We start from the raw sequence: 15,968 nt of genomic DNA on the forward strand, positions 1-15,968 counted from the left end.
CATCCACTCTAAGCTTACTAAGCTTTTGAGGAGGAAAGAACATGGCTAAGAAAGTCGTGACCAGCTTATCCCAAGAGTTCAGGCTATCTTTAGGTTGAGAGTCCAACCATACTCTAGCTCTGTCTCTTACAGCAAACGGGAAAAGCATAAGCCTGTAGACCTCGGGATCAACCCCATTGGTCTTAACAGTATCATAGATCTGCAAGAATTCAGTCAAGAACTGAAAAGGATCTTCAGATGGAAGTCCATGAAACTTGCAGTTCTATTGCATCAGAGAAACTAATTGAGGTTTAAGCTCAAAATTGTTTGCTCCAATGGCAGGGATTGAGATGCTTCTTCCTTGTAAATTGGAATTAGGTGCAGTAAAGTCACCAAGCATCCTCCTTGCATTGTTATTATTTTCGGCCATATCTTCTTCTTTTTTTGAAAATTTCTATCAGATTTTCTCCAGAGAGTTGTGCTTTAGCTTCCCTTAGCTTCCTCTTCAGAGTCCTTTCGGATTCAGGATCAGCTTCAACAAGAATGTTCTTATCCTTGTTCCTGCTCATATGAAAAAAAAAGAAGAAAGCAGAAAAGAAAATATGGAATCCTCTATGTCACAATATAGAGATTTCTTTATGTAAGTAGAAGAAAGTAAGAATAGAAGAAGGAAAAGATGAGAATCCAAACACAGGGGTGAGGATAGAAGTGTTAATGGATGAATAAATAAATAGAAGGAGATTAGAGATGAGAGAAGAATTCAAAAATTTAACAAAATAAAATAAAAATATTTAAATTTAAATTTAAAATTCGAAAATTAAAATTGAAATTAAATTAAATTAAAATTAAAACAATTAGTTAATTAAAATGAAATTTTGAAAAAGAAGGAAGGGATTTTCGAAAATTAAAGGTAGAGAGTTAGTTGGGCAGTTTTGAAAAAGAAATGATTGAAACAAAAAGATATGATTGATTAAAAGAGATTTGAAATTTGTTTTTAAAAAAGATATGATTGAAATTAAAAAAGATATGATTGAAACAAAAAGATAAGGTTAATTGAAAAAGATTTGAAAATCAATTTTAAAAAGATAAGAGGTTAGGGGAGAAGTTAGAAAGAATTTGAAATTGATTTTGAAAAAGATATGATTGAAATTGAAAAAGATATGATAAGGAATTGAAAAGATTTAATTTTAAAAATTAAAGTTGATTACTTGACTAACAAGAAACAAAAATATATGATTTTAAAATTTAAAGATTGAACCTTTCTTAATAGGCAAGTAATAACTTAATATTTTTGAGCAATCATATTAAATGTTGGTATTAATTTCGAAAATATGAAATGAAAATAAGAAAAAGATTTTTGAAAATCAATTTGAAATTTTCGAAAATTATGGAAGAAAAATGAAAAGGATTTGATTTTTGAAAAAGATTTTTGAAAAAGATAAGATTTTCAAATTGAAAATTTGAGTTGACTCATAAGAAACAATTGAATTTTAAAATTTTTTGAAAGAGTCAATCCAAATTTTCGAAATTTTTAGAGAGAAAAAGGAAAAGATATTTTTGATTTTTGAATTTTTAATGATATGAGAGAAAAACATAAAATTGACACAAAACATAAAAATTATGAATCAAAACAACTAATGCATGCAAGAACACTATGAATGTTAAGATGAACACCAAGAACACTTTGAAGATCAAGATGAACATCAAGACTTATTTTTGAAAATTTTCAAGAAAAGAAAAACATGCAAGACACCAAACTTAAAGATTTTTATTCTTTAGACCTTAATAATTCAAGAATGCATATGAAAAACAAGAAAAGATACAAAATAAGAAAATATGAAGATCAAACAAGAAGACTGGCCAAGAACAACTTGAAGATCATGAAGAATGCAATGCATGAAATTTTCGAAAATAATTTTTTTTAGAAAATTAAAAAGATGCAATTGACACCAAACTTAAAACTTGACTCTAGACTCAAATAAGAAACATAAAATATTTTTGGTTTTGTTAAATTTATTAAACTTTTTTTTTTGAAATTTAATTGGGAAAAACGAAAAAGATGAAAAAATTTTTTGTATTTTTTTTTCGAAAATAAGAAATAAAAAGCTTAAAATTAAAATAAAATTACCTAATCTGAGCAACAGGATGAACCGTCAGTTGTCCAAACTCGAACAATCTCCGGCAACGGCGCCAAAAACTTGGTGTGCGAAATCGTGATCGTTCCTTCCTTGGTAACGGCGCTAAAAACTCAATACGCACGTTCATGTTCTTAATTCTGTTTCACAACTTCGTACAACTAACCAGCAAGTGCACTGGGTCGTCCAAGTAATAAACCTTACGTGAGTAAAGGTCGATCCCACGGAGATTGTCGGCTTGAAGCAAGCTATGGCCACCTTGTAAATCTCAGTCAGGCGGATTCAACTGATTTTATGAATTGATAAGTAAAAGATAAATAAAATATAAAATAGGATAGTGGTACTTATGTAATTCATTGGTGAGAATTTCAGATAAGCGTATAGAGATGCTTTCGTCCCTCTGAACTTCTGCTTTCCTGCTGTCTTCATCCAATCCTTCCTACTCCTTTCCATGGCAAGTTGTATGTTAGGCATCACCGTTGTCAATGGCCACCTGTCCTCTCAGTGAAAATGGTCCAATGCGCTGTCACTGCATGGCTAATCATCTGTCGGTTCTCGATCATATTGGAATAGGATTTACTATCCTTTTGCGTCTGTTACTACGCCCAGCACTCGCGAGTTTGAAGCTTGTCACAGTCATTCAATACCTGAATCCTACTCGGAATATCACAGACAAGGTTTAGACTTTCCGGATTCTCAAGAATGGCCGTCCATGGGTTCTAACTTATACCACGAAGACACTAGTAACTCGGACTCGGTCGCCTGTATTAGATATCCAAGAGATATCCATTCAATCTAAGGTAGAACGGAAGTGGTTGTCAGGCACGCGTTCATAAGTTGAGAATGATGATGACTGTCACGATCATCACATCCGTCATATTGAAGTGCGAATGAATATCTTAGAAGCGGAATAAGTTGAATTGAATAGAAAAACAGTAGTACTTTGCATTAATCTTTGAGGAACAGCAGAGCTCCACACCTTAATCTATGGTGTGTAGAAACTCTACCGTTGAAAATACATAAGTGACAAGGTTCAGGCATGGTCGAATGGCCAGCCCTCAAATGTGATCTAAAGATGATTCCAAAGATGTAATTAAAGATGTAAATACAATAGTAAAAAGTCCTATTTATACTAAACTAGTTACTAGGGTTTACAGAAATGAGTAAATGATGCAGAAATCCACTTCTGGGGCCCACTTGGTGTGTGCTTAGGCTGAGCATTGAGCTTTACACGTGTAGAGGCTTCTCTTGGAGTTGAACGCCAGTTTGTAACCTGTTTCTGGCGTTTAACTCCACTTTGCAACCTGTTTCTGGCGTTTAACTCCAGAATGCAGCATGGAACTGGCGTTGAACGCCAGTTTGCATCATCTAAACTCGGGAAAAGTATGGAATATTATATATTGCTGGAAAGCCCTGGATGTCTACTTTCCAACGCAATTAAAAGCGCGCCATTTGGAGTTTTGTAGCTCCAGAAAATCCACTTTGAGTGCAGAGAGGTCAGAATCTAACAGCATCTACAGTCCTTTTTCAGCCTGAATCAGATTTTTGCTCAGGTCCCTCAATTTTAGCCAGAAATTACCTGAAATCACAGAAAAACACACAACCTCATAGTAAAGTCCAGAAATGTGATTTTTACTTAAAAACTAATAAAAATATAATAAAAACTAACTAAATCATACTAAAAATTATGTAAAAACAATGCCAAAAAGCGTATAAATTATCCGCTCATCAGGAAGTAAGGAAAGACATGATAAATAATAATCAAAAGGATCAATTAAAATAAAAATAGTTCTTGTATTAATAAGTTCTAAAAATAATTCAATAGTAACTCTGAAGAAATTAAGGATATGAAAGAGTAAGTGACAAGTAAGGAAACAAACTAGAATGATGAAGTCTTGACGGAGGTAATAACTCTTCTCAATATCCCAATCCAAAAAGCAATCAAATCAAAATCCTAAGAACTATGAATGTGTAGAGAGAAAACCTAGAGGAGGAGTAAATTCAGATCTAAAACTAAAATTATGCGGAATGAATGTTGTTTTGGTCTCTGCATGTTCCCTGACTCTAATATGCTTTTCTGGGCCGAAAACTGGGTCAAAACAAGGCCCAAAATCGCCCCCAGCAAATTCTGCAGATTCTGCAGATCGCGTACGTCACGCGATCGTGTCATCCACGCGTTCGCGTCATCCAGAGTTTTGCCTTGCCACGCGTGCGCGTCGTCCATGCATTCACGTCACTTGTGCAGTTTCCATCCCATGCATTCGCGTCAGGCACGCGAGCGCGTCACTGCAATTTCCTCTAATTCACGCGGTCGCGTGAGCCATGCCTCCGCGTCGTTTCTCGCTGGTCATCTCCTCAATTTCTTGTGTTCCTTCCATTTTTGCAAGCCTCCTTTCCAATCTCCAAGTCATTCATGCCCTATAAAGCCTAAAACACTTAACACACATATCACGGCATCGAATGGAATAAAGGAGAATTAAAATACATAATTAAAAGTCTCTAGGAAGCAGTTTTCAATCATGGAGTAATTTTGGAAAGGAATTGTAAATACATGCTAAATTAATGAATAAGTGGGTAAAGATTAGATAAAACCACACAATTAAACACAATATAAACCATAAAATAATGGTTTATCAACCTCCCCACACTTAGACATTAGCATGTTCTCATGCTTAGTTGAAGGAGATAAAATAAATGAGTAGGAACATGTAAAACTCATGCAATGCAATGCAACCTATATATGTGAATGCAACTATATGATTCTTGTCCACTTGGTCAAAAGTAAATAAGCTCTTCAAGACAATCACAAATCGAATTCCACTAATTCAATTCTTATACAGTAACAACAGATAAGAATGCAAGAAGGTAGCTCATGAAAGCAGGGGACATAGAATTTAAGCATTGAACCCTCACTGATGATGTATGTACACTCTAGTCTCTCTAGTGTATAGGGTAATCACTATATCCTTCTCTAATCATGCTTTCTAATTTTTGTTCTTCTCCTAACCAATCAACAACATTTAATATACCAATGCAAACATCATGAGGTCTTTTCAAGGTTGTAATGGGGCCAAGGTAAGGGTAAGGATACATATATGGCTAAGTAAGCTTATAAATTGAATCTTTAATTAACCCAAGCTTTCACCTAACACACACATATATTCTATATAACTTAAATTTTAGACCTAGCTACCCAGAATTTCCTTCTCATATTCCATAATCATGTATCAACTTTTAATTTAATTTTATCATATATGCATTGATCCTTGAAATTTTAACTTAGCATTGGGGTAATTTTGTCCCCTTATTTATTTATTGAATTTTTTTGGATTTTTATTTTTTTTATTTTTTTATAAACACAGCTTATCAATGCACATAGATTTTTTATTTTTCTTTTACAGTTTCACATGAGTAGGTACCCAAATTCCCATTATATTATCATGACACATTCCCTTATTATCTTTTGTTCTCACAATCTTCCCATACTCAATTAACACACAATTCTACCTCAAGCTAACCAAAGATTCAATTGTGATATATAATTATTTTTCTGCTTAAGGCTAGTAATGTGGTAAAATAAAGAACAAATGGGATTTAAAGGCTCAAAGTGGCTAACAAAGGTAACTTAAGGGGTAGGCTTAATTTGGATAAGTGAGCTAAACAAATAATGGCCTCAATCATATGCAAGCATATAAATATATTAAACATTGGACATATAGGATAAAACAAAATATAGATTGCAATCATAGAGAAGTAAACACACAAGAATAAAACAATTATGGTTAAATAATGTGACCATGTACTTAGGCTCAAAGTCTCACAGGTTGTGTGTTCTTTAGCTCAAAAACCATGTTCCAAATACAACTTCAAGCAAATTTAACATAAAAGTTTTGATTAAAATTAGTGAAATTTTGTTCTAAAAATAGAGTTTTAGAAAAAACTTTTTATCTTTTCAATCAAGTAGAACATGCATGCAACTAACCTATTACTATGCAATTTATCCTATTCTAAAAAAAAAACTAACTAAATATCCTATTTTATTGGTGTTAGGGAAGAGAAATTACCTCTGAAAGTCAGGTACTGACCGACCTCCCCACACTTAAGGCTTTGCACCATCCTCGGTGCCATTTGTCAGGAACAAAGGTGGGCTGGTAGTAGTATCTCCACAGTCGGGACCGTCATGGCTCCCTGTGCTGGTAAACGAAGTAGAGTCCGGGGTGTCTGAGTCTCTGTATTTTCCTTTAAGCAGCTCCTTGAGGTATGTGAATCAGTGCTTGTTACGGCGCTCTCTTAGCTTTGCTTTGTGTTCCTGCCGATCCAACCTCTCAAGTATCTGATGGAGCAGTTGGTTTGTTGTAGGTGCTTGTGGTGTTGAAGGTGGAATGTCTTCAACCGGTTTAGTAGGCTGGCTTGTACTGGCCGCTGGAAGTCTAATATATTTCCCGTTAGGGATGTACTGATCATCCCGTGGGAGCATGGCTTTGGTGTCTCCAGCTCTGTAGGAGACTGATGAGCGGATAATTTATACGCTTTTTGGCATTGTTTTTAGTATGTTTTTAGTAGGATATAGTTACTTTTAGGGATGTTTTTTATTAGTTTTTATGTTAAATTCAAATTTCTGGACTTTACTATGAGTTTGTGTGTTTTTCTGTGATTTCAGGTATTTTCTGGCTAAAATTGAGGGACTTGAGCAAAAATCAGATTCAGAGGTTGAAGAAGGACTGCTGATGCTATTGGATTCTGACCTCCCTGCACTCAAAGTGGATTTTCTGGAGCTACAGAACTCAAAATGGTGCGCTTTTAATTGAGTTGGAAAGTAGACATCCCGGGCTTTCCAGCAATATATAATAGTCCATACTTTGGCTAGGTTTAGACGATGCAAAAGGGCGTTGAACGCCAATTCTACGCTGCAGTCTGGAGTTAAACGCCAGAAACACGTCACGAACCAGAGTTGAACGCCAAAAACACGTTACAACTTGGCATTCAACTCCAGAAGAAGCCTCTGCACGTGTAACATTCAAGCTCAGCCCAAGCACACACCAAGTGGGCCCCGAAAGTGGATTTATGCATCAATTACTTACTTCTGTAAACCCTAGTAGCTAGTTTAGTATAAATAGGACTTTTTACTATTGTATTTACATCTTATGATCCTGGATTGTATTTTTGATCCTGTGATCACGTTTTGGGGGCTGGCCTCTCGGCCATGCCTGAACCTTTCACTTATGTATTTTCAACGGTAGAGTTTCTACACTCCATAGATTAAGGTGTGGAGCTCTGCTGTTCCTCATGAATTAATGCAAAGTACTACTTTTTTCTATTCAATTCAACTTATTCCGCTTCTAAGATATCCATTCGTTCCCAAGAACATGATGAATGTGATGATTATGTGACGCTCATCATCATTCTCACTCATGAACGTGTGCCTGACAAACACTTCCGTTCTACATGCAAACAAGCTAGAATGAGTATCTCTTAGATATCTAATACAGGGGACCGAGTCCGAGTTATTAGTATCTTCGTGGTATAAGTTAGAACCCATGGATGGCCATTCCTGAGATCCGGAAAGTCTAAACCTTGTCTGTGGTATTCCGAGTAGGATCTGGGAAGGGATGGCTGTGACGAACTTCAAACTCGCGAGTGCTGGGCGTAGTGACAGACGCAAAAGGAGGGTGAATCCTATTCCAGTATGATCGAGAACCTCCAGATGATTAGCCATGCCGTGACAGAGCATTTGGACCTTTTTCACAAGAGAGGATGGGATGTAGCCGTTGACAACGGTGATGCCCTTACAGAAAGCTTGCCATGGAAAAGAGTAAGACTGATTGGATGAAGACAGCGGGAAAGCAGAAGTTCAGAAGAACGAAGGCATCTCTATACGCTTATCTGAAATTCTCACCAATGAATTACATAAGTATTTCTATCTTTATTTTCTGTTTATTTATTATTATAATTCGAAAACTCCATAACCATTTGATATCCGCCTGACTGAGATTTACAAGGTGACCATAGCTTGCTTCATACCAACAATCTCTGTGGGATCGACCCTTACTCACGTAAGGTTTTATTACTTGGACGACCCAGTGCACTTGCTGGTTAGTTGTGCGAAGTTGTGAAGTTATGCTTGGACCATGGTATTGTGCACCAGTTATTGGCGCCATTGCCAGGGAGAGAACGAACAACAAATTTTACAACCCCAGGGATCACAATTTCGCATACCAAGTATTTGGCGCCGTTGCCGGGGATTGTTTGAGTTTGGACAACTGACGGTTCATCTTGTTGCTCAGATTAGGTAATTTTCTTTTTGTTTTATTTTCAAAAAAATTTTTTAAAAATATTTCAAAAAAAAAAATTTCTCATCTGTTTTCGAAAACTATTCTAAATTTTTAAAGAATGAATTCTAGAGTTTCATGGTAACATGTTGAAGCCTGGCTGGCTGTAAAGCCATGTCTAATTCTTTTGGATAGGGGCTTCCAACCATAAGCATAGAGGCAAGTTAATTTGAATATCAACTGTTGCATGCTTGATTTATATCCTAAAGCTGACTGGCTATTAAGCCATGTCCAACCCTTTGATTGGAGCTTTGGGCTAATATTGAAAGATTCCTGGAATTCTTCTTAAAAATTTTGGAATCCTTATTTTTCTTTTCCACATTAATTTTCGAAAAATCCAAAAAAAGAATTAGAAAATCATAAAAAATAAAAAATATTTTGTGTTTCTTGTTTGAGTCTTGAGTCAATTTTTAAGTTTGGTGTCAATTGCATACTCATCTTGCATTTTTCGAAAATTGCATTCATGATGATCTTCAAGTTGTTCTTGATAAACCTTCTTGATTGATCTTCATATTATATTGTTTTGTGTTGTATGGTGTTTTTCATATGCATTCTTGAATTCTTAGTGTCTAAGCATTAAAGATTTCTAAGTTTGGTGTCTTGCATGTTTTCTTTGCATCAAAAATTTTTCAAAAATAAGTTCTTAGTGTTCATCTTGATCTTCAAAGTGTTCTTGGTGTTCATCTTGACATTCATAGCATTCTTGCATACATTCATTGTTTTGATCTAAAAATTTTCATGCATTGCATCATTTTCATGTTTTTCTCTCTCATCATAAAAATTCAAAAATAAAAAAATATATTTCCCTCTTTTCTCTCATAAAATTCGAAAATTTGAGTTGACTTTTTCAAAAATTTTTAAATCTAGTTGTTTCTTATGAGTCAAATCAAATTTTCAATTTAAAAATCTTATCTTTTTCAAATCTTTTTCAAAAATCATATCTTTTCCATTTTTTTTATTTTCAAAAATTTCAAAAATCTTTTTCAAAATATTTTCAAATTCTTTTTCTTAATTTTATATCATATTTTCGAAAATCACATCATCAATTAATGTTTTGATTCAAAAATTTCAAGTTTGTACTTACTTGTTAAGAAAGATTCAAACTTTAAATTCTAGAATCATATCTTGTGATTTCTTGTGAGTCAAGTCATTAATTATGATTTTAAAAATCAAATCTTTTTCAAAACTAATTCTAATCATATCTTCATATCATATCTTAAAAATCTTATCTTTTTCAAAAATTTGACTTTCAAATATCTTTTCTAACTTCTTATCTTCTTATCTTTTCAAAATTGATTTTCAAATCTTTTTCAACTAACTAATTGATTTTTTGTTTGTTTCTTATCTTTTTCAAAACCACCTAACTAATTATCCCTCTCTAATTTTCGAAAATATCTCCCTCTTTTTCAAAAAAAAAAATTCTTTTTAATTAAATAGTTATTTCAATTTTCAATTTGATTTCATTCCTAATTTTCGAAAATCACTAACCCCTTTTCAAAATTTTATTTTCGAAAATTCTCCCTCTCTCTCATCTCCTTCTATTTATTTATTCATCTACTAACACTTCATCTCACCCAAATTCGAACCCCTTCTTCCATCTGTGTTCGAATTTTCTCTACTTCCCTTCTTTACATTACATTCTTTTCTTCTTCTACTCACACAGGGAAATCTCTATACCTGGGCAAAAAGGATCCCTATTATTATTATTTTTCTGTTCCCTCTTTTTCATATGAGCAGGAGCAAGGACAAGAACATTCTTGTTGAAGCAGACTCTGAACCTGAAAGGACTCTGAAGAGGAAACTAAGAGAAGCTACAATACAACAATCCAGAGATAACCTTACAGAAATTTTCGAACAAGAAGAGGATATGGCAGCCGAAAATAATAATAATGCAAGGAGGATGCTTGGTGACTTTACTGCACCTAATTCTAATTTACATGGAAGAAGCATCTCCATCCATACTATTGGAGCAAACAATTTTGAGCTTAAACCTCAATTAGTTTCTCTAATGCAACAAAATTGCAAGTTTCATGGACTTCCATCTGAAGATCCTTTTCAGTTCTTAACTGAATTCTTGCAGATCTGTGATACTGTTAAGACTAATGAAGTAGATCCTGAAGTCTACAGGCTCATGCTTTTCCCTTTTGCTGTAAGAGACAGAGCTAGAGTGTGGTTGGACTCTCAACCCAAAGATAGCCTGAACTCTTGGGATAAGCTGGTCACGGCTTTCTTAGCCAAGTTCTTTCCTCCTCAAAAGCTGAGCAAGCTTAGAGTGGATGTTCAAACCTTCAGACAGAAAGAAGGTGAATCCCTCTATGAAGCTTGGGAGAGATACAAGCAACTGACCAAAAAGTGTCCTTCTGACATGCTTTCAGAATGGACCATCCTGGATATATTCTATGATGTTCTATCTGAATTAGCTAAGATGTCATTGGATACTTCTGCAGGTGGATCCATTCACCTAAAGAAAACGCCTGCAGAAGCTCAAGAACTCATTGACATGGTTGCTAACAACCAGTTTATGGACACTTCTGAGAGGAATCCTGTGAGTAATGGGACGCCTCAAAAGAAGGGAGTTCTTGAAATTGATACTCTGAATGCCATATTGGCTTAGAATAAAATATTGACTCAACAAATCAATATGATTTCTCAGAGTCTGAATGGAATGCAAGCTGCATCCAACAGTACTCAAGAGGCATCTTCTGAAGAAGAAGCTTATGATCCTGAGAACCCTGCAATAGCAGAGGTAAATTATATGGGTGAACCTTATGGAAACACCTATAACCCCTCATGGAGAAATCACCCAAATTTCTAATGGAAGGATCAACAAAAGCATCAACAAGGCTTTAATAATGGTGGAAGAAACAGGTTTAATAGTAGTAAACCTTATCCATCATCTTCTCAGCAACAGACAGAGAACTCTGAACAAAATACCTCTAATTTAGCAAACTTAGTCTCTGATCTGTCCAAGGCCACTGTAAGTTTCATGAATAAAACAAGGTCCTCAATTAGAAATTTGGAGGCATAAGTGGGCCAGCTGAGTAAAAGGATAACTGAAATCCCTCCTAGTACTCTCCCAAGCAATACAGAAGAAAATCCAAAAGGAGAGTGCAAGGCCATTGATATAACCATCATGGCCGAATCCAAGGAGGAAGGAGAGAACGTGAATCCCAAGGAGGAAGACCTCCTGGGACGTCCAGTGATCAATAAGGAGTTCCCCTCTGAGGAACCAAAGGAATCTGAGACTCATCTAGAGACCATAGAGATTCCATTGAACCTCCTTATGCCCTTCATGAGCTCTGATGAGTATTCTTCTTCTGAAGAGAATGAGGATGCTACTGAAGAGCAAGTTGCCAAGTTCCTTGGTGCAGTCATGAAGCTGAATGCCAAGTTATTTGGTAATGAGACTTGGGGAGATGAACCTCCCCTGTTCACCAATGAACTAAATGCATTGGATCAACTGAGATTGCCTCAGAAGAAACAGGATCTTGGAAAGTTCTTAATACCTTGTACCATAGGTACCATGACCTTTGAGAAGGCCCTATGTGACCTTGGGTCAGGGATAAACCTCATGCCACTCTCTGTAATGGAGAAACTGGGAATCTTTCAGGTACAAGCTGCTAAAATCTCATTAGAGATGGCAGACAATTCCAGAAAACAGGCTTATGGACAAGTAGAGGACATATTAGTAAAGGTTGAAGGCCTTTACATCCCTGCTGATTTCATAATCCTAGATACTGGGAAGGATGAGGATGAATCCATCATCCTTGGAAGACCCTTCCTAGCCACAGCAAGAGCTGTGATTGATGTTAACAGAGGTGAACTAGTCCTTCAGTTGAATGAGGACTCCCTTGAGTTTAAAACTCAAGGACATCCTTCTGTAAACATGGAAAAGAGGCACAGTAAGCTTCTTTCAAAATAGAGTCAACCAGAGCCCCCACAGTCAAATCTAAGTTTGGTGTTAGGGAGTCTCAACAATGCTCTGAACATCTGTGAGGCTCCATGAGAGCCCACTGTCAAGCTATTGACATTAAAGAAGCGCTTGTTGGGAGGCAACCCAATTTTTATTTAATTATATTTTTTATTAGTTATATGTCTTCATAGGTTCATGATCATGTGGAGTCACAAAAAACAACTGAAGAAATTGAAAACGGAATCAAAAACAGCAGAAGAAAAATCACACCCTGGAGGAGGATCTCACTGGCGTTTAAACGCCAGTAAGGAGCATCTGGCTGGCGTTCAACGCCAGAACAGAGCATGGATCTGGCGTTGAACGCCAGAAACAAACAGCATCCTGGCGTTCAGACGCCAGAAATGCACACTGAGGAAGAGCTGGCGCTGAATGCCAGAAACAAGCACCTGACTAGCGTTCAACGCCAGAAATATGCTGCATCTGGGCGCTGAACACCTAGAACAAGCATCAATTCGGCGTTTAAACGCCAGAATTGCATGCAAAGGCATTTTACATGCCTAATTGGTGCAGGGATGTAAATCCTTGACACCTCAGGATCTGTGGACCCCACAGGATCAACTCAGCATCTGTGGACCCCACAGGATCCCCACCTACCACCACTCACTCTCTTCCCTCTTCTCAATGTTCATCCTATCTTCCCAATAAACACTCTTCCCCAAAACTCTTCACCAATCACCTCAATCTCTCTTCCCTATCACCACTTCACCACTCACATCCATCCACTCTTCCCCATAAACCTACCTCATAAACTCCACCTACCTTCAAAATTCAAAATCAATTTCCCACCCAAACCCACCCTATATGGCCGAAATTAACCCCCCTCCCCTCCCTATATAAACCCCTCCATTCTTCTTCATTTTCACACAACACAACCCTCTCATCCTCTTCTTGGCCGAAACACAACCTCTCTCCCTCTCCTCCATTTCTTCTTCTTCTTCATCTCTTCTTTCTTCTCTTACTCGAGGGTGAGCAATATTCTAAGTTTGGTGTGATAAAAGCATAAGCTTTTTGTTTTTACATTACCATTGATGGCACCTAAGACCGGAGAATCCTCTAGAAAAGGGAAAGGGAAGACAAAAGCTTCCACCTCCGAGTCATGGGAGATGGAAAGATTCATCTCCAAAGCCCATCAAGACCACTTCTATGATGTTGTGGCCAAGAAGAAGGTGATCCTCGAGGTCCCTTTCAAACTCAAGAAAAATGAGTATCCGGAGATCCGACATGAAATCCATAGAAGAGGTTGGGAAGTTCTAACAAACCCCATCCAACAAGTCGGAATCCTAATGGTTCAAGAGTTCTATGCTAATGCATGGATCACTAGGAACCATGATCAAAGTAAGAACCCGAACCCAAAGAATTATCTCACCATGGTTCGGGGAAATTACTTAGATTTTAGTCCGAAAAATGTGAGGTTGGCGTTCAACTTGCCAACAATGGAAGAGAACGCACGCCCCTACACAAGGAGAGTCAACTTTGATCAAAGGTTGTACCAAGTCCTCATGGACATATGTGTGGAAGGAGCTCAATGGAAGATTGACTCAAAAGGCAAACCGGTTCAACTGAGAAGACTGGACCTTAAGCCTGTAGCTAGAGGATGGTTGGAGTTCATTCAACGCTCAATCATTCCCACTAGTAACCGGTCTGAAGTTACTATAGACCGGGCCATCATGATCCATAGCATCATGATTGGAGAAGAGGTGGAGGTTCATGAGATTATACCTCAAGAACTTTACAAGGTGGCTGACAAGACCTCCACTGTGGCAAGGTTAGCCTTTCCTCACCTCATTTGCCATCTATGCAATTTGGCTGGGATTGACATAGAAGGAGATATCCTCATTAATGAGGACAAGCCCATCATTAAGAAAAGGATGGAGCAGACAAGAGAGCCTATTCATGGATCTCAAGAAACACATGAGGAAGCTCACCATCAAGAAATCCCTGAGATACCTCAAGGGATGCACTTTCCTCCACAGAATTTTTGGGAGCAAATCAACACCTCCCTAGGAGAATTAAGTTCCAACATGGGACAACTAAGGGTGGAACATCAAGAGCACTCCATCATCCTTCATGAAAGTAGAGAAGATCAAAGAGCAATGAGGGAGAAGCAACAAAGACAAGGAAGAGACATAGAAGAGCTCAAGGACATCATTGGTTTCTCAAGAAGAAAACGCCACCATCACTAAGGTGGACTCATTCCTTGTTCTTAAATTTTCTGTTTTTCGTTTTCTTTATGTTAAGTGCTTATCCATGTTTGTGTCTTATTACATGATCATTAGTATTTAGTAACTATGTCTTAAAGTTATGAATGTCCTATGAATCCATCACCTCTCTTAAATGAAAAATGTTTTAATTCAAAAGAACAAGAAGTACATGAGTTTCGAATTTATCCTTGAACTTAGTTTAATTATATTGATGTGGTGACAATGCTTCTTGTTTTCTGAATGAATGCTTGAACAGTGCATATGTATTTTGAAGTTGTTGTTTAAGAATGTTAAATATGTTGGCTCTTGAAAGAATGATGACAAGGAGACATGTTATTTGATAATCTGAAAAATCATAAAATTGATTCTTGAAGCAAGAAAAAGCAGTGAATACAAAAGCTTGCAGAAAAAAAAAAGAAAGAAAAAAAATGGCGAAAAAAATGGAAAAAGAAAAAGCAAGCAGAAAAAGCCAAAAGCTCTTAAAACCAAAAGGCAAGAGCAAAAAGCCAATAACCCTTAAAACTAAAAGGCAAGGGTAAATAAAAAGAATCCCAAGGCTTTGAGCATCAGTGGATAAGAGGGCCTAAAGGAATAAAATCTCGGCCTAAGCGGCTAAACCAAGCTGTCCCTAACCATGTGCTTGTGGCGTGAAGGTGTCAAGTGAAAACTTGAGACTGAGCTGTTAAAGTCAAGGTCCAAAGAAAAAGAAGAGTGTTCTTAAAAACCCTGGACACCTCTAATTGGGGACTTTAGCAAAGCTGAGTCACAATCTGAAAAGGTTCACCCAATTATGTGTCTGTGGCATTTATGTATCCTGTGGTAATACTGGAAAACAAAGTGCTTAGGGCCACGGCCAAGACTCATAAAGTAGCTGTGTTCAAGAATCAACATACTGAACTAGGAGAATCACTAACACTATCTGAACTCTGAGTTCCTATAGATGCCAATCATTCTGAACTTCAATGGATAAAGTGAGATGCCAAAACTATTCAAGAGGCAAAAAGCTACAAGTCCCGCTCATCTGATTGGAGCTATGTTTCATTGATAGTTTGGAATTTATAGTATATTCTCTTCTTTTTATCCTATTTGATTTTCAGTTGCTTGGGGACAAGCAACAATTTAAGTTTGGTGTTGTGATGAGCGGATAATTTATACGCTTTTTGGCATTATTTTTAGTATATTTTTAGTAGGATCTAGTTACTTTTAGGGATGTTTTTTATTAGTTTTTATGTTAAATTCACATTTTTGGACTTTACTATGAGTTTGTGTTTTTTTCTGTGATTTCAGGTATTTTCTGGCTGAAATTGAGGGACTTGAGCAAAAATCAGATTCAGAGGTTGAAGAAGGACTG

At 36.6% G+C, this 15,968-nt stretch overlaps 1 non-coding gene across 1 annotated transcript; it reads right to left on the reverse strand.

The window, feature by feature from the left end:
- Window positions 1-10,706: 10,706 nt before the first annotated feature.
- On the reverse strand, window positions 10,707-10,814 carry LOC112724490 (small nucleolar RNA R71). Its single transcript, XR_003163650.1, has one exon. It is a non-coding gene; the product is annotated as a small nucleolar RNA R71 (small nucleolar RNA).
- Window positions 10,815-15,968: the final 5,154 nt, after the last annotated feature.

Source organism: Arachis hypogaea, chromosome 11, assembly GCF_003086295.3.
Source record: "Arachis hypogaea cultivar Tifrunner chromosome 11, arahy.Tifrunner.gnm2.J5K5, whole genome shotgun sequence".
Lineage (NCBI taxonomy): Eukaryota > Viridiplantae > Streptophyta > Magnoliopsida > Fabales > Fabaceae > Arachis > Arachis hypogaea.